This window comes from Telmatherina bonti (assembly GCF_933228915.1).
Source record: "Telmatherina bonti genome assembly, chromosome: 9".
Classification (NCBI taxonomy): domain Eukaryota; kingdom Metazoa; phylum Chordata; class Actinopteri; order Atheriniformes; family Telmatherinidae; genus Telmatherina; species Telmatherina bonti.
Genome location: NC_136627.1, coordinates 12,559,346 through 12,585,020, shown reverse-complemented (window position 1 = coordinate 12,585,020; position 25,675 = coordinate 12,559,346). Strand labels below are relative to the sequence as shown.

The following is a 25,675-nucleotide window of genomic DNA, read 5'->3' as shown; positions in this document are numbered from 1 at the left end:
AAAAAAAAAAAAAAAAATAGCGCAAGAGCGATTTAGATATAGTGGGATTTTTTTTTTTAAATCTCTCCTTGTAAACAAGGCGCTTCGCCTCCCCCCCCCCCCCCCCCCCCCAGCCTTCCACCACATCCACCACCTCTAAAACGGGATGCACTGTAATGTGAGCAAATCCACTGGTGTAATGGGCTGCACACAGAACATTCAATCACATTGATTTTCCTTACTCTGTTCATTTTCAGCCAGTATTTACAGTGCATCTCCCCCGATCTTGCCTAATGAGAGCCAGAATGTAAAATGCAATTATGGGATGGACCTTTAACACAGTCAGTCAAAAAAAAAAAAAAAAGAAAGAAAAAAGGCCAGCACACACACACAAAGTAGGATGCAAAACAGAAAGACTGGATGCAATGCAAGCAAGTTTCCTCATATGACTCCCCACATGGCTGAGGGTTCATGAATACGTGACATCTGCTGAAAAATGAGCCGATTGGTTCAAACTGTAGAGATCATTGCTTTTTATTTCATCTTCCACATTAAGTTGACTGTTTGCTGCAGCCATGCTCACTCAGTCCAAGACTTTGCTCAGTAGAATATACTGGCATGCAAAGTCACCATTGCTCCTCTGAAACTTTTATTTTGGGTAATCATTCGTAGTGATCCCACAGTCAGCCTCGTAATTAATTTGATGTTTGCGTTGCACCTCGTCGCGATTGATGAGCATTCTTATTTATCTCCAGTCAGGCACGGCTAAACGGCACCTCAGACCCCCGTGGCTCTGTTGGAAAACACAACCATTTCTCACACCCAGTTTCCAGCTGACAAATTGGAAACAGAACGGAGGAAGAGGAAAGGAGGGAGAAAATTCCTATGAGGGTTAAAAGGCAAAAAAAAAGTTTGAGTCAAGTTTGGAGGCCGATGGCCGGTAATTTGTTGAACTACATGCTATATCTGATTCCGTAAGCCGGGTTTTGTGAAGGCCAGGGGAGGGGATATTGGTGACCGGGAGGCGTAATGAGGCCCGTGCTTGCTCAGTGGAGCTTGTGGCTGCAGTCGTGGCACTCGAGGCACAAGAGGAGAAATGCGGGGATATGGAAACAGTATGTGGCCAAAACAACCGCTGTGACAGAAAACACAGCAGCGAGCCTCGCTGCTGAAATGAGGAGGGAAATGTATTTTTACCAGGGGCCAGGAACGGTGTCAGGCTGAATAAATAAGGAAAACAAAGTCTTTTCATGCTTGAAAATGTCGCATTTTCAGTGTCATTGTGACTCACAGTCAAACCCTGTAAGAAGCAGCTCATCAGTCGCATTAACTGATATCATAGTGTTCAATTAATCTCTCAGGTAGGTTAATTGTTTTTCTCCATTCAGAGAACATTGTAAATGTCTGCAGCCATATTTCGTAACTGCTGCTGTCTGTTGTGGTACATCTAGACTGACGTTCAGCTTCCCGCCTGCTGTCTCGAATGTTCAGAAGACATGTTCTCCTTTAAGCCTCCACCACAAATATAGATTAGGACACTTTCAACCTCTGAGCTGCTTTCCCTGAGCCTGGCATCAGCAGGTTAATCTAAATGAGATTAGTCTTTCAGAAACCGCCACTGTTGGTGAGTTGCAGCTCGAAGAAACATTTTCACACCCTCAGCGCGAAGTCGATTACAGATCATCTTCTGCTCTGTTGCCGAGATTAAAACCTCTTAATTAAAAGGTTTTTAGCCATATAGTCAATTTTTTTAAAAGATCTTTTTTTAAAATCTTGTTCACATTGCTTTACTGAAGAGTAAATTATGTAAACAAACAGCATCCAAAGTCATCCTGTGAGTTTGTGGCGACATCGCCGGCGATCTGGGTCCTACATTCGTCCGCTGGCTGTCGTCTCACTACAGAGAGCAAGGCTGGTTTTTAGTTTAGTTTTTTGGTTGGTTTTTTTTGTTTGTTTTTTTTACTATTTTGTATCTGCTTGATGTGACATTTGCCCCTGGAAAGCACAAACAGAAGTCCCAGCATATTACATTTAAGTCTGCATCGCAGCTCTCGTGTCCAGACCGATAAGATTTAGGTCAGTGAAAAACAGGCCGTCAGCGCCAGCAACTCTGCTTACTCTGCTTTATTTATTTTTTATTGTTGTTTTGTCTGGGCATTAAGATGATGCCAACAAGTGAAATCAAACTCGTCTCAGTCTCAGCGAGATGCACTAAGAATCTAAAAGGATGTAAAGAGAAAAGTGTCTCCTCATTTCCCAAAGCCATTCCTGCACCACAATACTCTCCTCTTTAATTGCTTTTTTTGGAGCCTGTCTCTCCGTAAAGGCCTCTAGGGCTAGGTAATGTCAAGAGAGGTCCTGATAATTGACAATCGCATATTAAAGCATTGATGACACAGTCTCAGCGATTGCGCTTCTCTGGGTCAATTATCTGAGCTTTGACAACACACTGGCTTGTTATTTCACGGAGGCCAATTCGGCTTTTTGGCCTTAAGGATCTTTTGTCATAACTTACCCCCAAAAACTCTGCCTTTAATTTGAAGTCAGCCTCAGCCAGATATTGTGTGTGTGTGAAACCTTCTCCAGGCTCTGACACTACATGGGATATAGTGTTATTCTAATTCAAGCTCCCATCCAGTTTGAAATGCCCGAGAATCCAGTTAGTTGCATTTGCATTATTAAAGCCTCAACTATTGAACTCCGATAGTTGCATCTCTGGCTGCTGATGTGTGCGTTAGCGCAGTCGGAAAGCGAGACGCTGGAACAAAGACTTCCCACATGCAGCAAATCAGCTGCATAACCAGCATATTCCACGGTGAGAAGGCTGATCATACACTAAATTCCCAGCATGTCACGTATAGCTCCAGTTTTTAAGCATACAGACGATCTCCGTTCCACCTCTGCAGCTGTCAGCTGCTACGGACTCTACAGGCATAAAATACTGCTGCGGCTCGCTCTGCGTTAATTACAACAACCTAAACAGCCTGTATTGTCTGTAATAAGATAAGACATATGATTTATTTCCATTGATAAATGCATAACTTGCATGGAAATTCTTCTCCCAGTTATAACCAGTAACCTTATCCATTATTAACATGAGAGCACTTGTTTATTCTTTATGGTGTGGAAGTGTTTAGAAAGAAAAAGAAAGCCACTTTTAGGGCCCTAAACTCCCAGTTTTCTGCACTTGAATAGTGCTGATGATGTGTTGTGTTTTAAAAGCGTTTTGTATTATTTATTGTCCTTCCATCCATTTTCTGCTCCATATTTATGGCCGGGTCGCCAGGGCAGGCATCCGAGCAGAGATCTTGATATGTTTGGCCCTCGTTCACCTCTTCCAGCTCTTCTGGAGAAACAGAGAGGCGTCGCCAAGCCATCTGAGTGATACAAGCTTTCAAGCCGGTCCTGGGTCCTGCCATGACGACTCTAACTCTTCCATAACCTCGTAAACCCCATTAACTCACCTCTTCTCATCTTCCATCGAGTCCTTCCTGGACTGCTGAAACTTTCTGATAAGAGATATTCCTAAATTTTCCACTGTCCTGAGATTCTCTGCTCCAACACATCTGATTCTCCTCAACAGCTTGACCTTGGGCTCTGCACAAACCTGCCAAAGACTCACTGTTCAGAGCAGGGAAACATCCTAAAACCTGCGAGGTGTCGTCTCCTGAGGGCCAAAGTTGGAGAATCCTGCTGCAAGCGAGGGATGGGACATGTGTTGAATGAAAAACCTGCAGCTTAACTTTGGAGCACAGTTTTTCCATGCTTCAAGAGTTCGGCACAGCACAGAGCTTTAAAGTGGAACTATTATGTGCATTTCAGGCTAATTTATTTTTATTTCTGAGACCAGAAGAGCTGGGATTGATCGAGTTATTGTCACAAATCGCTTTATTTACTTCAGACCGACCCTCTCCGTAGGCTGTCAGATCAGCCTGTGGGCAAAACGAGTGGATTGAGACTCTTCCGCATTAAGCCCCGCCTCCTGCCACTGCACTACATCGGGAGCGCGCTCCGCACCTGCTTTCGCCGTCATTGTAACATCTCATAAACTGAAGGATTAGGCTAATATGAACTCAATAAAAAAACAAAATACAATGTCAACACATAGCATACAGCCCTACATGTTGGAACCTGAATCAGACCCTGAAAACGAAGTGGAAAACAGCAACCCACAGCAACGAATGCAGCAGGATGTCTCTCTTTGGTAAACTCACCAGCCATCGTTGGAAATAACTTTATCCCACGTTTTCCACCCGCCTGATGTATTTGTACATGCCCTAGTTAACCAGTAGAAGGTAACCAATCACCGAACCTTATCCCCCGGGACGTCACAAGGATTTCCAAGTAGAAAAAAACTCTCTAAAACGACACGTTTTTCGTCGCCATGGAAACCGAACGGAGAGAGTGCTGGAACTGAAACTCAAACTCAAACAGGACGGTAATAAAAAACAGTGCCGTTCACATGTCTGATGAAGATTCAACACTGTAACACTGTAGAAAGCTCAGAAAACTCGAAATACCATCATAGCACCCCTTTAAGGACGGGGAAGTGGATAAGGGTGGGCGTCTTTAGCCACATCACAGTTCGCTGTAAGGCCTTTATAAAGCGATTACTGATGCATCGTTTGACCACTACGACTTGCCAAGTGGAAATATGTGACATAATTTCTTGTATTTGTAATGACAAACATGAGATAAGAAGACTCGCTCATCTATTGCAGAGGAATGTTTTTCCACCACATAGGAGCCGGACATGAAGTTGGCACCGATCTGCATTGACTTAGAGTTGGTCGGCCCACCGACGGCACCTGCTGCCTCAGAAACCCAAGCATTGGATTGACTGTCGACTGCGGTGCATCTGTTTGTGTTCTCTGTGTGTTCAGAGCCAAAGCAAAGGCTGGAAAAAAAAACAAACCTGTGTTAACAAGGAATATAATATCAGAATGAATGCATTCATTAATGTTGTAACAAGTTAAGATGCACAGCTGTAGTTATTACTAGATATGAATTCATTTTTAGTACGTCACTTGCTGTTAACATCACGTTTCTTCAGGTGTGACAGTGGCATCCTCATGATCCTGAGATTCCAGAGAAACCATTGATATAAAATCTGTGACAATTGATCAATGGAGAATGGATGAAATATCAATCCAAAGTCTGACAGCTTTCCCATGACATCTCGGCGAAATTACAAGCGGTGATAACTTTGATGAATTTCTGATAGCAATTAATCAGCGTCGTCTCTAAATGAATCCTAACCTGCTGCTCTTTTCAGCCTGGGATAGAAAATAACAGCAGTTCATGCTTTATTTTTCTTTGTTTATTCAAATATATTTTTATTTTTATGTTTATTTATTTTTTATTTATTTATGTTTTCATTTGATTTCATAGTAATTTATTCACATACCATGTTTTTTATTTTAGTAAATGATAATTTACCAGACATTAAAAAGCATAATGATAAATAATGTGTTTACCTTTTAAGCGTTTTTAATTAAAAAAAAAAAAAAGATAGATAAATACACCTGTCATGCACAGAACAAATCTGCAGCACAGTGACATCACTAAAAAAATAAATCAGTTAAGTGTATTAATTGTTTTGTCACTTTCACTCACCATTTTTTAAAAGTCAGTTTTTAGTTTAGACAATTATTCAGTTCTGAGGGTGACTTCATCCAGTAAAGGGGTCTGTAGCTCAGGAGGAGGAACAGCTGTCTTTCAATTGGAAAGTTGGGAGACTGATTCCAGGCTTCCTCTGCCTATGTGCCGAAGTGTCCTTGGGCAAGACACTGAACCCACAGTTACCCCTGTTGTGCCTATCGGGGTATAAGTGTGTGTTCTCGCTCATGTGTAAGTTGTTCTGGATAAAAGAGTCCGCTAAAATAACTGTAGAACTGTTGTTATGGTAAATGGACTTGTACTTATTTAGCACTTTTCCAGTCGTACTGACTCAAAGCACTTCATAACACATGGCACGTTCACACATTCACACACACACACACCTATCGGCACATCGGGGGCCAACTTGCCCAAGGACACTTTGGCAGGGAAAGCCTGGAATTGATCTCCCAACTTCCTGGGCTTCCGAGCTATATCTATATAAAGCCATAAAATAAAGGTGGTGGAGCAGAAAGTACAACATGTTTAATAATGACTTTATATGTGTGTGAGGTGTTTGAGTGAAGGGTTGAAGGTAAAACATATGTTTAAGCTTGACTGTGCATCATCTAGAAGATCTCTGAATCTTTATAAATGTTATTGGCAGATGCTGAGAGACATTTAGTATTTGTTTAAAGCCTTGAGCACAAACAAAAACTCCATTTTTACAGCATTCTTTTTTCTTTGTTTTTCAGTAATTGTTGGACCCAAAAGGTTCCTGACACTGTAGAGGCAATTACTCAGTCGGTGGTCCCAGGAATCATGTTTGACACTTCGGCATTATAGTGGTTTAATTTACGTTAATTACACACGCTGTGTTTTGAGAGAGTTTTGAGATCTGCTGTGTACAGCTTCACACTGCTCTTTACACAGTATGGCCATTAAAGTTTGATTATTTATTTTATTAAAGTAATAATTAAACTTAATGCTGAAAGGAAAAGCATTCATTTGCACAGATACTTTCCGAGCTGTAAACCTTCATTATTGTAATGGAGCAGACGTGATTGCGTTTAATAAACACATTGATTTATTTTAATGAAGAAACAGCAGGAAGCGAAAAATTTAGGCAAAAACCAAAAAACTGAGGACTGCTGTTTGGTCCGCCTTAAACGGAGAGTGGGATTTGTTTGGCACAGTATGAACACCAACTGCATGCTGATGTGGACCAAGAAAAGTGGGGGGGTCTTCGTTTCCTTGCACATAGAACGTCCAGGGACTGACAAAAAGTAACGTTTGCAAAACGCAATGACGCCTCAAGAAGAAGAAAGAAGTGATGCAGATTGTTGTTTGTGCTGGAGGAAAAACAAAGCCAACGTTATGCATTTAGAAAAAATGCACAGGTCCAACTTTTACAACCTGAACCCACATGAAGGTGTCACAAAGACCAAACCTGAACTGTTGGTGTTAAAATCTGGACCCGACCCGTTCATGTAAAACCCACAATCTCACCCTCATTACATTACTTTTCATTATTTAGTTGTATTTTTAACCTCATTATTGTCGTTTTTCATTGTATTTACAATGAAAGAGAAAAATAAGCAACTAAGTAAATATATGTAAGGTTTTATTTTCAGCACAACTTTTATTGCTCATGTAAAATCACTCTGACCACAAGAACACCTCACTGTCATCTGCTATTTTGCTATTTGGGTCTTTTTTTTTCTTTTGTGACTGAGAGAACCAGCCAGATACCATCCCCCATCCATAGGTTTAGCCGTGTTCTCCCATCCTGAATCACAGGACCAGTAGCAAAAAAATATCTCACTGGCTGCACTGGATGCCAGCATGGAGTGGACCTTCCTCTCCGTAAGAATGGGGTTTGCTTCGGCTTCACAATAAAGGCGACCTCTGATCAGTGAAACACTCATCATGTCTACAAAAATAAGAAAGAAAAGAAGGAGAAAGAAAAGAAATCCTGCAACTCACCTGCACTACAGAAATATGCGCCTGCATGATATTAAATCTGTCATTTTTATTTGTAAAACTGTGTTTTTGGAAGCGCTATGTGACTATGTGACGTTGCCAGGGCGATTCGGTCCACTTTACTTATGCGCTGTTTGAACGGAAACCAAAGCAACAGATGTGAAACTTTTCAGAAATTCCCGCCCAATCAGACCTCGTCCCACCTGGGACTGTTCTGGTGTTAGAACCGTCTTAAACAAGGTAAAAGGAGGCTAAAACAAAACAAGTTTTATACAAATAATACAAATTATGTTTGAAATGCTTTCTGATTTTGCTCATTAAGGTTCATTTTGTCTTTTTTCCTTCATATAGTCACAATTATAGTGTGAATATGTACATTCTGCATATAGTTTTTTCAACTATACTTCTCAAGTACACCCATCTTTCCCCACACATCCATACAAACAGCTTTACATCAACATGAATCATGATGAAGACACACAGACACCAGGCAGGTAGAGCCAGACTTTGGCAAGGCTAACCTGGCCATTCTACGTTGTCTGCAGGTGCAGGGAAAGAAAAGAACAAACACACCAGTTTTCTGGATTTTGAGTTTGGAGTTTTGCCCTTTTTTTTTTCACAGTCAAGCCCATCCTGGAGATCCTCTGTCCCCACTATCTCTTCATCAGGCTGCACCCCCTCCTCCTCTTCTTTTATTTTCCTGTGCCAGTATTGAGCTTGTACTGTGGAACACTAGACAAGCATGAACAGAAAAAAGTTCCTCTACGAAGACGATAAAGGAAATACTGTAAAGGCGATGAGTGTTAGCTGAGGAGCTTTTCACGGAGAGAGAGACACAAGCAGAGGGAAGAGAAAGGAATATGTTGGATGGTATTAGTGTGGGGGATGGCCGCAGTATTAGTACAATCAGCAGCATAATCCCCTCTGTTCCAGCCTGCGCCTAGGATTTTCAAATCAATTTCATTTTCACTCATCATGCCATGGCGGGGAGCTGAGTGGCTGCCAGTTGGGTCATCGTGGCATTGTCCTTGTTTTAGTGTGGGACGGAGCCGAGGTGAGGGAGGACGGGCGGGTGAAGGGGGGGGGGGGGGGGGGGGAGTCTCTGTGGGTGCACAGACATGGATTTTGGCTGTTATTTGCCACTGCTACAAAGTTTTCTGAAGTCTTTCTGGAAAGCCGGGGAGTCGTCACAAGTTCCAGAGGCTTTCATGTTGGTCAGTAAGATCAGAATAATGGCCTGCAGAGACTGTGTGAAGCCTTTTTACATCGGAGTTCTGAGGCTCTCATCCGAAGCTTGCAGACCAGCGCAGTTTGGGTGCATTTCAAAGACTCCCAGCTATGTTTTGTCTCCAGAATGTAGTTTGATGTTTACTGCTTTACCCCCAGAAAACACACCAGGATATTCCGAGGTCTTTATTATGTACTCTCAGCGTATTTTTTTTTTTTTGTAAAATTACTCAACAGGAATTTCAGAGCTGAACTTTATTGATTCATTTTTCTTTTCCCCCTTTGATAGATGTGAATATTGAAGCAGCGCTTCCACCTAAAAGTGATCCCACTCCATTTCCCCTCTTTGCCGAGGCTTTTGTTGGGCCAGCCAGGCTTTCTCTGAGTGCATATTTAAACTACTCAGCAATTTTTCCCTGCCTCTGGCTACGACCAGATGACGGCCGTCCAAATGGACTGGAGGAGTATTCTTACAGCTGTCAGACGCCTGGAACTGGCAGAACACCACACAGCTGCAGTGGATTTAATGTTAAAGGATGAAACAGACTCGGAGGTTATGTTTCGGTTAATCAAGATGCATATCCATGAAATGTCTGAAACAAGTTAGGAATTACTGGATGACAGCACACAGAACATTAAAACCAGTGAAAGGTGAAAGTTGTAACACAGCTCGCCATGTTATTTTGCAGACAGACAGCATGTCTTGCAGGACAGCAGGAAAATAGCTGAAGCTAAGGACAGAGTCTCCCTGGAAGCCAGTCTGATTGGGTCTTATGGGAGCTGTGGGAAGCAAGCTCAATCCACAAGGACCCTGCCCCCAAAACAAATTCCCATGACCAGACTGGTCAGAACTGTTTTGGCTACATGAGAAAGACGTATTAACTAACAGGCGGGTGGTAATGAGGTTATAACTGATTAAAAAAAAAAAAAAAAAGCATAATTATTTGCTCCATTATGAAAAATTATAATGAATTAATGTAAATGTTTAAAATGCATGAGCTTACTGGAGGTTTCCGTCTTGGCTCTAACCAGCCAGTCTTTCAGTCATTTAGCTATTAAGCTATTAAATAAAGCTTGAAGGAAGACAGCAGAGCCTTGAAATGAAACGTGAATATGTCACAAACACCTTCTTATAAAGCGGATAAATGAATGAACCGAGCTCCGTTCGACTCCTGCAGCAGGTTAAATGTGTTTCAATCTGTCCATCAGCTGGAGTGAATTTAAATTAAAGCTGAAACATGTGGCTCTGAGCTGCGATGCTTTGCGTCCCTGCAGCTGTAAATCCGCATGGGTTTAAAGCAGATTAGTGGCCTGCAGTAAGTATAGTCCTGAAAAAGCATACACACTGTCAACCCCTCACTTCTTACGAGTAAAAATCTGCTTACTGACCCACTGACACACACTAAACTTGCAGAGGAAGCTGTGTCATCGGCAAAGACTATGTTTATTGAAGCTAGAGGTCCGTTTGACATGCGTCATGTCAGAGAAGGTTTTCATTATGGTGAACTCAGTCACTGGATGAAAAGAGCAGCGAGACAAGATAATAACAGCTGTGTGTATGTGTGTGTGTGTTTGTGTGGGTTTGCGTTGAGTCTTGGTGCCGTTTGACAGGATAATGGAATTTCTATGTATTAAATGTTATTTTATCAACATTTCATTTGAATTTAGTTTGGTTTCTGTTTTTTATTTCCTAATCAATTAATTTTATTTTTATCTGTTTATATCTATTTATCTAGGAGGGGTCTCAACTTTGTTAAGCTGATGGATGATCAGATAGTATGTTGTCTTTTTAGAAGCAGAACTTTTTTAGTCAATAAGCAAACACAACAAAACCAGGCGAGCTTAAATCCCTGCAGGAGGCCTTTGGATGCTTTATGTGTAAGCTATGATGCAAGGACCACAGGCATGCAAATGTGATTAGCTGTTAAGTGATGACTTATTTTGGTTTAATGATGAAAAGATTAAGAATAAACTAGATTTATGTCTGGAGCACTTTTCAATTATAAAGTTACCAAGCGCTTTCCGTGGGGAAATTAAGATAACATTGATCAACGCGGTAGAAAATATAAAAACAGGCCAAAAAAAACACGAGATAAAACATAAAGCCTTAAAAATCAAAGTCTTTTCTTTACACTTCATCAGTCTGTGAAAGCCATGGTGGTGAAATGTTTGGAGCTTTCTCAAAACGGGGTTATCTGAACCACATTACCCCAAGCTCTCTGTCAGTAAGCAGAGGGGATCCTGGGAAGATTTAGCAGTGCTGAAACATGTTAACATGTTTATTCATGGAGAAAGTTTTAGAAATTACACTTTCTCTTAAAGAAGATACTTAGCATTATGGGCAGTTTATTCCACAGTCGTTTTTCTTGTTTAGTGGCAAAACACCTGTAAACATCTGGCTTTTAAATGCAGTGTAAATTAACATGTCAATGGGTCTGGTGTAGGCGCCATGGGTCAGCGTGGCACCGATGGAAACATAATGCCTGGGTGAAAACACTTATTTTTGATGGGTGTGCCACAATAACAAGAACAACCTGATAAATTTTCAAAATGCAAAATGAATTGATGAAAAGTCCCTACAAATAACATTTTCAGTTGTGTCTTTTTTAAAGGGTAACTGAATTTTGATTTGTACACCGATGTAGCTATTTTCCGTAATACTAGTTTTTTTTAAAAATTATTTTTAGATTTTTTTTTTTTTTTCGAAAAACGTTTATAATAAACCTCTAATTCACCCTCGGAAATCAGAAGCCCTTAAAGCACTATGTGTTAAAACTTTTAGCTTTGCATTGGCCTTTTTATGAAAAATAAGTGCTTTAAGACTTTGCAGTCTTTTGGACAGAACTCAGTGCTGGCCAGTTTGAAACCTTTCAGCCTTTAATCCGTAATCTCCTATCAGATGTGTTCCTCATTCCACATCCAGCCCTGATACCAAAACCTTTGCCACAAAAACAGGGCTCATTTAACATATATAATAAAACTCTGTTTGATGCTCTCATCTATTCCTCTTGTGTAACAGAACCTCTTCAGGCAGAAACCGTTTTTCATTGGTTAATTCAGGTCATCCAAGCACTGAAAATAGGGAAAGTATATAATTTACGTGGGTGTCAGTAATTGTGTCCACATTGAATTTTTTCTTTAACTATAAAGGCCTCTGTGTTGTTTGTTTTGCATTGCTCTTATATTTCTCAAGATATCCAAAATGGCTGCAGCAATTTTTATCTGCATGTATGTTTATATGTTGAGCTGCATGAGCAACATTTCTATAGTATTTCATTCCTTACCCCGGGGCAGCTTTGTGGAAACAGAGAAATTCTATTAATATTCTTAATGGAAACATGATCTGATTTTCCTTACCCTGTTTTACTTTGTGATTCAAATGGAAACAGCAGAAAAAGGTCACAGTGTAAAGGTGTGGGAGATTTAAGTTTCTCACTTGGCATTTGTGGATTGAAGATGAGTTCATGGCCTTCTTGTTCTGGTTTGTGTTACATTAATGTGTCAGATACTCTTTTAAGAAAAAGTTTATCTGAAGTTCTTTTATACTTTCTGACATTTATATTTAGAAACATTGATAAAAGAAAAAGACAAAGAATTCAGCTTCACTTGTACCGTTTATAATTATTAATTATTCAGATTCAATCGAGTGAGCTTGATGAGTTGAGTTTAATCTTCCACCCAACGAAACAACATTGTCTTTTGTTACTTGTGTTTGTGGTTTTTCATTACCTTCTCTTCAATCATGCTCCCAAATGAGTTTCTGAGATATTGATTCTGTTCGCTTCCTGTTCATAACTTTGCCTCTTTTTTTCCTTTTAAATATTCCATTGACCCTTAAAAAAATCCACATCGTCAGCTGCAACCTGTGAGCCTGTAGAGCTTTGTCTGAACTAAGAGAACATCCGAGGCCTGATTAATTCATTATTACCTGGTGTTTAGCACTTTAACAGAATTATTTGAAGTATTGTGATGTTCTTGTAGTTAACAGGCTGTTTCTGCATGAAAGCTCTTACCAGCTATGGATAAGGCAGGTCATTTACCAGCTGCTGCCTGATGGCACATCGGCGGGAGACAAGAATACACGTAAAACTTATTGAATGAAGTAGTGGCTGCTAATGTATTGCATCTCATACTATAAGTTTGCTGTTTACAAAATGTTTTTAATTTTTGCAGGCAGTTATTTACAAGTGAGGAATAAATCTCCAATCGTAATGCAAGTGAGAAACACTGGTCTGTGCATATCATATTTTATAAATACACTTTCTCAGACCTTTTGCATCACTTTATGGTGGAAACTTTGCTCAAAATCCTGTTCAGCACAATTGGTCACTTGTCTTCTACCCCATAAAAAATTGCAGCAAGCATAGGACACTATCATAATTTGGATATATCACCACGAACATCCCCTTGCCACCCAAGTGAAATTGAAGAGGAAAATGTCTCTTTTTTTGTATAATTTCATTCAAAGACATAAAAAAGACCTCATACTTGGAAAAAAAAACAAAAAACAAAAAACTTTTCTTACCAGATTTTATTGGTCAGCCTTAAAGGAGTTAAAAACTGAAATAATTTAAATTCAGGAGACCAGCTACATTCTTATAAAAAAGTGCAGGAGTGTAAGTACATCTGTGTTAAGCATGCTGGGGTGTTAGAAATAGCTCTTCAAAGTTAGACAAGATAACGCCTACTCTGAAAGAATTTGGTACAGATTTTTGACCATTCTCAAACCCAAGGGGGAAAAAAAATGGTCCAAATGAAGACTTTTGCATTTGAGTGGCATTACCAGGTGATGGTATACAATGGTCTGTGGTGCTGCATACTGCACAGTCACACTTTAGGCTATCGTTACTTGGATTTAATGCATCAATCATCAGGTGGTCAGTTCAGTTCAGTAAGTAATAGAGGGACACATGTCCCTATACCAGATGTGCTGGCACATTTCGGACCATCTGTAGAGGATTTAATGGTTGGAAGACCTGCTGGAAGGGGGTTGCAATAAAATTAAATGAAAAAAAGATGAAATGGAATTATATTAGTGCCTAAAGGGAAATTACAAGAAATCAATTTAATGAATTAAAAGAGACTATAAGAGTCCAGGACAGAAACAACCGCGGCTTGTTCCAAAAATTGGATTGCATAATGTGTCAGATATGGCCCGATTTATTAGTATGTTGCAAAGGGAACAGGGAGCTTTGTCATTGAAGAAAACCAAACTATCAACCATGGCAACCAAGTTTTTGTTGCCTTTGTTTAGGAGATTGTTGAAGAGTTGATTTCCTGCACATAAATATTGTGGTGAACGGAGTTTTTGACGTCACATAAACCTTTTTAAAGCTGGTCATCTGGCCAGATTTAGAAAAGTTTAGTGAAAGGTGTCCCTTCATCCATATGGTTGTCTCACTGAGGCAAACTGAGACTTGAACTGAAGTAGTTGAGTCATATAATTGGAATGATAAAGCAAGTTAAGTTTCATCTACATAGAAGCATCAGTAGAGGCAATGCAAGTGGACGAGCAGGCCCAAAGGCATAGAGAGTGATTCTATGTGTGTTTGTCCTTCCCATGGCACTTTGGAAGAATGCCCAGTGATATGATTCAGATTAAAAGTGTGTTATGCCTGACATTCCCATATCAGTCACATTTTCTCAGATTTTACATGATCTGTGTGTAAAAAGTTAAGTTTTAAAAGCCTAACGACCAATAGACTTTCTTTTTACATCCTCTTTCTGTTTTCTTCTGTTTGGTTTAGATACCAGAACCACTTGGTTCTCTATACTGAAAGATCTTGTTGCTTTCTGTTGAAATAGACCCTTACAGATTCCCTCTACACAACAATTTAAGTGATAAAATATAACACTTCTTTTCTAAATACCTTCATGCTCCATATTTTCAACCAAAATACTGACTATATCCCGCGACCCTGAATTGGACGAAGCAGTTCAGAAAATGGATGGAGACTGACTGTGTACCTAGCATTCAGTGTAATTCTTTAAGAGTGTGTGGAAACTTAAATGCAGAATTTAAGTGCGTTACTCAGAGTCAGCTAAAGTTTTTGAGTTTGCTTATCTGTGGATGTGTGGAATGTAGACATCTATGACTTTTCTCACATTTAGCCATTGCTTAAATCTGAATCTTAAAAGATATTTTCCAAAATGACTGAAGGTTTTGAGTCTTAATACTTTCTTTCAACCTCCTTTTTTTCCTTAAGTTTGTATTAATCAAAAGTGTTGTGTCTTTACAATCATTCAGAATAGTCCTGTGTGTGTGTATTTCCCCATGTTCATGTTGGCAAGTGTTTGCAGACAGGCAGATTGTAATTAGGCTGAAAGTAATTCTCGATGTTTTCCCAAGAGCTTCGAGAAAAAACTCTAATAGACACTTTCCTTGTGCTGCTCGACAGACCGGTCGTCTTTCAGAACATATGGTGTTATTGAAAGGCAGTGCAGTGCATTAATGTCTCCATCTCATACACTGACATAAAACATTAAAGAAAATTTTTCAAAAATCTCTATACTGAAAGATCTTGCTTCCTGAATGTGTAGAAATACGAGGCCCACCTCCCACGCCGCTGTGAACTTTGCCTGACTCATGTTTAGAAGACTGCTTTTCTCTTTCATCCTGCTCCCACATATCATCTTACATTAAGAGTTTTATACATATTTAATCAATTTATTTTCTAATGCAGGACTGGTTCTGTAACGTCCTCATAATAGAGGACAAACACATTGATATACTGGTAAAAGGACACATTCGAAGATCTCCTTTTAAACCGCTTATTATATGTAATCATTCAAATATCTACTGATTGGAGTAGATTTTGCAAACCTCACTACAGTTTTAGAGATGAAACCCAATAACTCTATCAGTATGACTGATGTCTGCATAACAGGTGGTTGACTTTCCTCAATGTTGTATTTGAAAATACAAACTTTTACATTTCAGTGGCTAAAAGTTGATTTGTAGACATTTTTTGAAAGCTTGCAAAGTCGAATCTGTGAGATGCTCATATGACCTCATCTAGTGTGACTGTGTAATGTGAACGGGTTGTTTGTGGGTGGTAAGCTGACTTGGTTGCTACGTAGCAAAAACATGGCAATAAATAACTCTGGTACTGGATTTTCACCGTGCTCTTCATTTATTAAACTTATCAACCTTACAAAGCCTGGTTGGACGGCTACTGCCTCATCATGCATGAATAAAACACAAGCTACACAACCCGCCTATTACTATGAGATCGGGAACCAAAACGAGCAGAGCGTCCATTCTTCACGAGGCGACGTCCCAATCTGCTGGGCGCTGTCTGATGACATCACTAATAATGGACAGCTAAAGTGTCCTTAAAGGGCCATTCCACAATTACTACTGTTAGAACTGACGGCGTCATGTTCTGCTCTGAAATCACATGAATGCTAAACATCTTTGCAGACCAGTCAGAGCTGTACCTGTGGCATCAGTACTGCAGCAGCATATTCTCATAGGACAGCAGGAAGTTCTACAAAATTCCACACAAGCACACACACAAACATGCATGCAAAGAGTCTGTGCTGTTGTGGCTGCTTCCAAAATCCCCAGACATAATTCTGATGGGACGTGATGGCATCCGTGGGAAGCAAGATCAGTCCACAGGGACATCACCCCACATCCCACAGGAGCCAAAGGATATGCCGTTAAGGTCGTGGGATCAGACACTCCATCAAACACTCAGGGAATCTTTTTTCTCCTTATATACACTTATATGATAATGTGTTAAAAAGCACAATATTAGACAAAATAGTTAAAACCTGAAGTTGCATGTAAAATAAGCCAAAATATCCTGACAACACAAAACACAAAGATAGGCTCATTTATAGGCTGAGATGTTCTGATGAAACTGTGTGATTTGGGTTCAAATTAGCACAATTTATACAAGCTGAGCAGTTTGGTTGAGAATTATTTATTCATTAGGGTTGGTGGACCCTGTGAGTAAGAATAATAAATAGTCAGTAGGATGGGAGAACTATGGCTACATGCTTGAAATAAGGAAACAGAGACAAAACACAAAGCAGCCTCCTCGCATGGAGTCAGTTTCCATAGAGGGCTTTTTCTCACTGAAGACAAAGATAACACAAAAACATCCTTCATGTCTTGTTTGTCTCATTGTTCAAGAGAAAACAAAAGACATTTATAATTGATTTTATATGCCATCTGTGAAGTGATGGTGTCACATTTCATATGATCTTAACTACATGGTGAGACATTCATGGTGATTAAGTCTTTGTTCTCACTGCACCTCTGTTTTATATTTTCTGTTAAGATCCTTTGCAAGACGCAAATTCTACATATATTCAGGTCTGACTGAAACCCTTTCTTCATGGGGGTCCATCAAAGTAGGAAGATGGGAAAAGTCAGCTATTCACTGACAGCACCTAGAGATAGGAAGATGTTAACAAGGCCTGTTGAAGCCTGGTATAATACGCCGTGCAGCAGTTTCCAACAGGTTTTTTTGTACATGTTTTTTAAAGTGGCTTCTTTACATTATGCAGAAAATTCTGCAATACATAATGAATACTGCTTGGCAAATAAAGGAAAGGACACCCTTAATGCAAATGGCACATGATGGCCCAAAGGTGCAAGCCTCGGTGGATTAGCCCGAGAGTGGAGGCTTACATTTTGTGCTCACCATGGATGACAAATGGGACCGCATTCTGCAAATAGGACTAAATAATCTGCCATCTCAGCTGAGGCAGTGGCATCGCAGAATATGGAAAAATATTCACACTTTCCACCATCCTCAAAAGCTGCTGTTCCAGGGGAATATTCGCCTGAGGATCTTTTGTGACGTTTTCTTTGTTGTCCGGCAACTAAATGTGCCATGTTTGTGCCAAATTCATATTTTTACTTTCTTGACAGTAAGCAATTCAAAACCGTCCCGCTGTGCTCTCTATTTGATGCACTTTTCATTTCTTCCTGTGCTAGATTTATAATTTGTCTCATCTCTGCTGCTGCGCTCTTCTCGCTTTTTAGTCTAATGACCAACGGAGCTCAAAATGAAGGTGTTTAATGCTGGATGTTGGTCACGGTTGTAAAAAATAGAATAATTTCTGGATAATGAACTTTTACCATTGTTTTTTTTTTTTTATCATACAGGAATTGGGCTCTTTTTTTAATGCTGTTTCAGTGACTTTTCAAAAGCAGCCTTATCTCAAACATTATTGTTAATAATAAAGTGGAGAGTGTGTCTTTGCTAACAAGCTGAGTTGCCACTCTCTCTTAGCTTGTCATGAGACCAAGCTGAGGACCCATTAAAAGTGGCCAGAATTTTTTTTTCCTTTCTTTTTCTTTTATTATTATTTCTTTCAGTGTAAGCAGAGTGCCTTTGACTCCCCCCCCCCCCCATCCAGAGGTTGTCTTTCGATCTTTGTTCCAGGCTTACTGTAGCTGTTCTGGTGTGTTGCACTTTATCAGTGTCATTTCTTAAAAGCATTCTGAAGAAATTAGCAACACAAAGAAAATTAATCAAATTGGTTTCTTAGAAGGAGAGGTGCTGATGTAAAGTTTTACATGCAACTGAGGAGTTCCTGCAGCTTGTCAGCTTTCTATGAGACATGTAGTTATGTGCAAAGTGTGCACAAAAAAAAATATTCCCCTCAGACAATTACACCACACCAGCAGCCGGAGCTGTTGATACAAGGCAGAATGGATTCATACTTTCATGTTGTTTACATCAAATTTTGACCCTGCTGTCCGAATGTAACTGAGGAAATTGAGGTTCAGGCGAGCTAATGTTTTTCCAAACGGAGCCTGTGTAAATGGCAGCTGTAGTTTTCTGCTCCTAACTGACCGGTTGTGGTCTTCTGTTGCTGTAGTCCATTTATTTCATTGTCTGACTTGTGCGTCCAGAGATGTTATTCTGTGGACCAGTGGTTCCCAAATTTGGGGGCCCAGAGTTATAACAGGGAGGATGCAACAAGGCTAAATAAAACTTAGGGGTTTGGCACTAGAATAATTTGTAAAAGTATCAGTGGAAAAAAACGATGATGAAACAACAAGAGAGACTTCAATCACTAAAAAAAAAGAGAAGATTTTGAAATTGATAAGAAGCTCAGACTTCTATCCTTAAATAGAAGTGCAGTTTCAGGCTTATATTAGGGCTGGGCGATATGACCTTTTAGTAATATCCCGATATTTTTATGCCCTGTCACGACATACGATATATATCTCGATATTTACCTTAGCCTTGAATTAATGCTTTGGTGCATACAATCACATCAGTAAGATGATTTTGTGTCTCCATTAAAACATAATTGTTCATACTGCATCAAGATATGCTGATTTTAAACATTCATGCCAAAAGGATGAAATTGAAACGAAGCAAATTTATCAAAACCGTATTTATTGAACAGTTAAAGCAGTGGCAGAAACATGTCATTTTAAAACAAAATACAGTGCCTTTGCATGATGTAATAAATGCAACGTATGAAAATAGGTGCTCTAGGGTGTGACTTTTCAAATGATGAACTATTATAAGGCTTTGCTTTATGGATACGTTTTTGAGTTGTCGTGTTTTTTTTTTTTTTAAATCGCAGAGTTTAGCGTCGAAATCAGTCTTACAATACAGGCAGAATGTCCTCGTATCGTCTCCAATAAACGGCTTCAGACAGTGAAATTCAGGGTTTGATTCCCCCTCCTTTCTGTACTTTCTAGAGACATGAAGAGCTAGATAAATATGCTTGTGTCACACACAGTGGATGAGGTGAGTAAGTGACAGAGGCTGTGAATGTAATCAAATTGAATTAATTATTTTAACGTGACGTGAAAAACTTTGTAATTTACGTCCCACTCTGTAATCCAGAGCGGGATCAGTGGCGGATTTGGCTGTTCATTGTGACTGTAGGTGGAGTCGTGCAGGTGTCCTCTCTGCTCCTCTGATTGGCTGCAGCTGCAACCGGAGCGACTGAGTGCTTTAGGACGGGGAGAGACTCTCGTTCTGACAATAACTTTACAATATGCGCTTTAAAGTCAGTCGCCAAAACACCAGGAAAGTCTCCAATAACTCCAGTAAAAGTCGCTAGATTTGTCGCCAGTCGCTTTTCACAAAAAAAAAGTTGCCAGATTTAGCGAGAAAGTCACCAAGTTGGCAACAGTGGCTACACGCTGCCTCTCATGACATAGCACGTAGCTCACGTTATGTACATAACTAGGTGCGCTTGCTTTAACGCTCTGTGCAAAGCGGTCCAGAGTCGAGGAGGAGTGAGAAAACCCCGCCCACAGCTAAAAACAACTGCGTGACAACAGGATACTCGAATATGACGAATATAGGCATTTTCTATATCGCACAGAGGGCTAGCCACGATATCTCGAGTATATTCGATATATCGCCCAGCGCTAGTTTATATAAGCTATTGCTTTAGTCTTCTTTAAATCCAAACTTAAAAACAGAGTCACAATGGGAATCTGACTTGGGGGTCCAACTCACACCCACAGAATGGGAAAATATTCGGGGTGATATTAAAATAATTTCTAAGTCAGTTAGAGGAAGAATAATACAGCTGAAATTCTTCAGAATTCAGTTTTCACTGTAACTTAACTTGAAGTAACTACTTGAAAATATCATTATTAAATATTTTAGGATCAAAGTGGTTCATGTAAGTGTAATGCTTTTCCCTAAAAATGGCCATAAAATTAGACACAGATAGTCAGACAATGTTTTGCTGTGTTGGTTGGAATATATCTTATCTTACTTAAATTTCCATTTCTGCAGTGTCCTGAGTGATTATTTGATTATTTGATTAGTCTGTTCGACTTCAAGTTATCATTATAACTCTTTCAGTGCTTTTATGATAAAGCAAATGAAACTGGAAGATGTTTCTTATGAGTTAATGATGACAACAGTAGTGGTTAAGACAATAATGAAAATAATGATAATATGCATGACTAGGAGGGCTGATGCTAATACTAATCACAGAGCATATTTACATTTTTATTATGGTATTATGGTAATGAACTTTTCCAATTATCATTAGCAGTGGGATGCTGTCATTACTGTCATTTTTGATTGAATATGCGGTATATATTTTTTTCTCCCCCATGCACTCAAATAGATTTGCTCAGGATACTTTTCTGTCACCATTTATCACCTCAAAGTTCATTACATGACCTGTTTCCTCTGCAAGGTCAAGAAAGGCAGGCAAACTGTTAGGGGACATCGAGAAAACTTTTATAATTACCACATAATCTGTATCTAATGAGAATTTATTTAATCAACTGACACACAAACTATTATAAAGTAATTAAGTCAAAGTAAACACAATATTGCATTCAATGTATTAGCAACACAATGTAGGCCTACATACTTGTTTTTCTTAATATTGCAGATGTGTAAAATAAATATGTAGTTTTATAACCTATAGGCTAGTATGCTAGCTTCAGCTTTGGCTTGTTCATTACCTATAAGGTAGTTTTACAGCTTTTACATACACAGTATGCACATTCTGTAAATTGACAAGTTAAGACCTTTATACAACACAAATTAAAAGTGAGCTATGTCTCAACTTCAACGGTTGCTAATTTCGTTAGCAGTGTTTTTAAGCTAATGCCAGTCACTGCGGTAATTCTGTTGGGTAAAAAAAAAAAAAAAAATGCAAGGGAAACCAAATGATGGAATTAGTGGCATCATTTGGAAAATGGTTGTGAATAACAAGAAAAAGAGTCAATATGGGCCACGGTGTCCTTCCTTGATGTTGATATAACTCCCTTTTGGTTGTGATGATGTAGGTTTCATCCTGTAGGAAATGCTTCACACGTACTCTATCGACAGTCAGGCTAAAATATATCAATTGAAAGTTACGTCTTTTATAAAGATAGCATGCCACAAATTTAGAACTTTCTTATTCAGACTAACAAGAGCAAAAAAAACAAAACAAAAAAAACCCAAAAACTTTTAAGCTAACTCCATCTTCAGGAAGTCTATTGATTCCAAGAGTCTGAGAGGAGTTTGACGTGTCGCAAGATCTACAGCTTCCTGGCTGACTTATCTCTGATTCAGGGCTGGTTAATCCAGCATATGGAGTGCAGTGAGAAAGTGATAAATGTGTTTGTACGCTGTGAAGAGAGACAGAGGGAAGATCACAGGATACAAGAAACAAGAAACACTATCACGGCGGAGACAAAAGAGGCAGAACCTGAGGGACATGTTTCCGAGGACATGCCTGCTGCCTCTGATGGTGCGCTTGAATAAAAGCTGTGTACTCAAGTAGGTCTGTTGCATTTTCCAAACTGAGGTTTGTGCCTGGTACCTGTTTTACAGTGCGGTATTTCTGTGTCTGCAACTACGCAAAGAACAGCTGCTTTATGTTGTGTTGGTCTCATTTGAGCTGCACAAAATCTCTGACTTGACAAGACGTGTGGCAGAAGATCTCAGAAGGTGTACTCCCCTGATAAAAAAAATAAATAAATAAAGATTTTTGCCTTGTTAACACATTCCTGTGACATTTCCTTCTCTTTTTAAATTTCTTTTTAAATATTTTACAAGACAGGTTATGGCTGAGGAGTTCTGCTTTTTAGAAAACATCACCTACAGTCCCATAAGGATAAGATCCCATTACAGGAACAAGTCCTGATGACGTACAAGTGGGGCATTGCAGCTAATTTGCATGTACTGTAAGGAAACCAATGAAATGAGATGCTAGGCTAAGGTACAAAGAGAAGTTTGCACAAGCTAAGCAGAGAAGACAGAAGAAGCGAGGCCACGTGAAAAGCCATCAAATGGAAAAGCTTGCTGGTAACAAATGGTTCATTTCTAATGTTATTGCAGGAGGTTCCACCTGCTAATCATTAGCAGCTTTGGCAGGGTGTTAGTTTAGCTGCTTTTACATGTGGTGCTGCAGGTAGTGCACCTGACTTTCACACCCATTCATGTCAACGTATTGTGTAACATACAAAGGGATCTGTGCTGTGGTCAAGCACATCAGACTCAAATCAGAACGTTTTTACGCAGCTCTGTTGGACGGCAGTTGGAAGAAATATGTCAGACTTTCACAAATCATTTGCCTCACAGATTGGTTTTTTACTTTCCACATGTACACCTCCTTCCAATGCCCCGGACCCTCTCCTTTGTGGAAACAGCTTAATCTTGTGGAAAGAGGCCTCTCCCTTCGGGAAATATTCATGCCAGACCACACAAACACAACTTGGCATATTCTGCACACATTCTGCAAAATTACAGGCTGTAGAGTAAAACAGATTCTCTGGACATCACACTGACATCATCTGCTCGCCCTCTTCCGGTAGCCCACCCTGTTGCCATTTTCTCTCAAGATAAATGATGCACATGCACTGTGTGCATCTTTTAGTGACAAGATCCATTTTGTTTGTTCAACATCTAGATTCAAATGACACATCACAACATTTCAGCTTCTTTCACTGCTCTATGGTCGAGTTCACACAACAATATGTCCACTTCAGACGCTTTCAGATGTGGAAAGGGGGTCAGCTTTGGAAACCCTGTCATGCATCTTGAAACGTTGCAAGCAATCATGCACAGTCGGATCTGACAGTAAAGAATTTTAGCAGTTTATGCTGCGGTAGCTTTCACGTCCCACTGGTGAGTGCTGGAAACCACTTACCCTTCTGGCAAATCTCTGATTGTTCTCTGTGTAACTGTGGATAGTTGAACACCCCACTAAACAAGGCGTGATGTTTTGAAGATGCATTGACTCTGTGTTTTAGCCACCAAAATCGTGGCATCGGTATGCTTGCAAAACATCAAGAATATACTTTCCATTGACCCTGTTTAATCTGATTGAGCATCATCCAAAAAAAAAAAATAAAATAGCATAATGTAAATGCAGCAGTTTATCAAACTGGCTTCAATCAGAAAGAATTTTCCTTCAAATCAAAGCATTGGTTTAAAGCAGATTTGATCTATCGGGATCCACAGATGGAAATTAGCTACTGGTTCATTCTGGCATATTGGCATTCTGTCCATTAATATGCAATAATGAACGGTAAGAAGAAAGAAAAAAGAAAACATGCATTCATTTTGGTTCTTTCTGTTGTAAAAGCTGCTTCATGCTTTAACCACGTGTGGTGCGATGACATGATGAGTTTGAGGAAAGACTTGGAAATATGCCAAATAGCAGTGTACTCTGGCGGATATGACATTTTTGTGGGAGACTCTGAAACATTGTTGAACATGTTGATGAAGTGTTACATCTTCTCATCATGCACCACGGAGAGGCTCGCTTCACCCAACGTCCATGTTACCGTGTCAGTTGGAACCTCTGATCAGATTGATCTCTGTGATGGCAGGATGATCAGCCACACATTAAACAAAGGTATATTAACTTAAAAAAAAACAATAAACACTTTACACTTAACACATTTAGACACTTTACACACGTCAACATCTTTCATGTATCACATCTTATAGACAAGTTTTCTGACTTGATACACATTTAATCAACTTATTTTGTCACCTTAATAACTGGTTTGGTTTAACTTAATATACTTTCACTTTAAGTTAGCAGTTTCTGAAAGGCTCCTGAGTGGGTGTGCTTTATGTGTCGATGGTTCCAGTTTATCCTGAATAGGTCAGAGTTTAGCTAAATGCATGCTCTCACGTGTCGGTTTGTTAGTTCAGGTCGTGCTTCCATTTGCTGTGTCTGGGTTTAGTTGCTTTTTTTAAAAAAATTAAATTCCAGTGTTATTCTTTAAATATTCCCATACCTTTTTTTTTGGGGGGGGGGCTCAGTCCCACATAATTTTAGTCATATAAAATAAATATTTGTTGATGTGATGGTAGCCTCTGACATCATGCGTTTGGTGCTGTTGCAGTAACATGTATAGATATGGAGGTGATGTGAGTGATTTTAATGTTTTGCGTAGATTCAATTCACTTTTCAATCTGACTGAGTGTTAATGCTCACATACTGTATGTGTGTGTAGTATAAATTGGGATTTAACGTTACAGTAATTTAACATTCAGGGTTCTGCTTGTGTGGAACTGTCAGCAACACTTAAACACAACAGAAAATCCCATTAGTTTTGTGAGGACAAGCTTGATCAGTGCAACAAAATAGTCTGACTTCACGTTGCCAAAATCTTCCAGGTGTCTCGGTTCGGTCGCAGATAGAGAGACTGAAACCCCTCCCCTTGTTGGTGTATCAAATGATGGGCTTTTTGAAAACATAATGTATACACTTAACCTTTGTTCCACCTCATTACGGAGAACAAAGAGACGTGTTACCAGTTATGTCGATGACACAGAAGTTGGCACTTGAAAGGAAATCAGCTTCATATGATTTGGCAAACAGAGTGGCGAGAGGCAGAGTGAGAAGAGATTTAGAAAGAGTGAGAGAAGAAAGAGATTGATCAGTGAGTGGGAGGAAATGTCAGCGTGCTCCAGGTGATGCATTTTCCACATGTGGAAGCTGCTATTTGTGCTTCTCTTCCACACCACTGTCTTATGTTTTCTCAGACCTCACCCGGCAAACACCCCCTGGTGTTTCTCTCTGTCAGACTTCAGATATTTGTCCTCCTCTTTCTTGTGTTTTTTTTTTTTTTTTTTTTTTTTTAATGGAGCTTTCAGCAAGATTCTACGTGTCAGTTTTGAATTTCTTCTTCCTATTATTAATATTATTGATTTTTTAAGAATTTTTCCAAAGTTTTAGGTGACTAAACAGCTATGTTGGTGCAATGGCAAGTAAACCATCACACCGTAAGCACTGCACTTCCTCTTCCATGCATATAAGACCAGGAGAATAAAAAAACGTTGCTGTTCTAAAAAAGTTAGATGAATAATAAAGCATTCACATTGCAATGTGTCATAATTTAACAGAAGCCTAAATGCTAAAGCAGTGTGTGATCAGTCATTTTCTTTATGTTGTCAGCGCTTCACATTATTCTGGTGCA

The 25,675-nt window shown here is 39.6% G+C and overlaps 1 protein-coding gene across 1 annotated transcript in view; it reads left to right on the top strand.

Annotated features, from left to right (window-relative positions):
• lsamp (limbic system associated membrane protein) overlaps positions 1-25,675 on the top strand; it is a 294,761-nt gene that overhangs the window by 1,166 nt on the left and 267,920 nt on the right. The window lies entirely within an intron of this gene.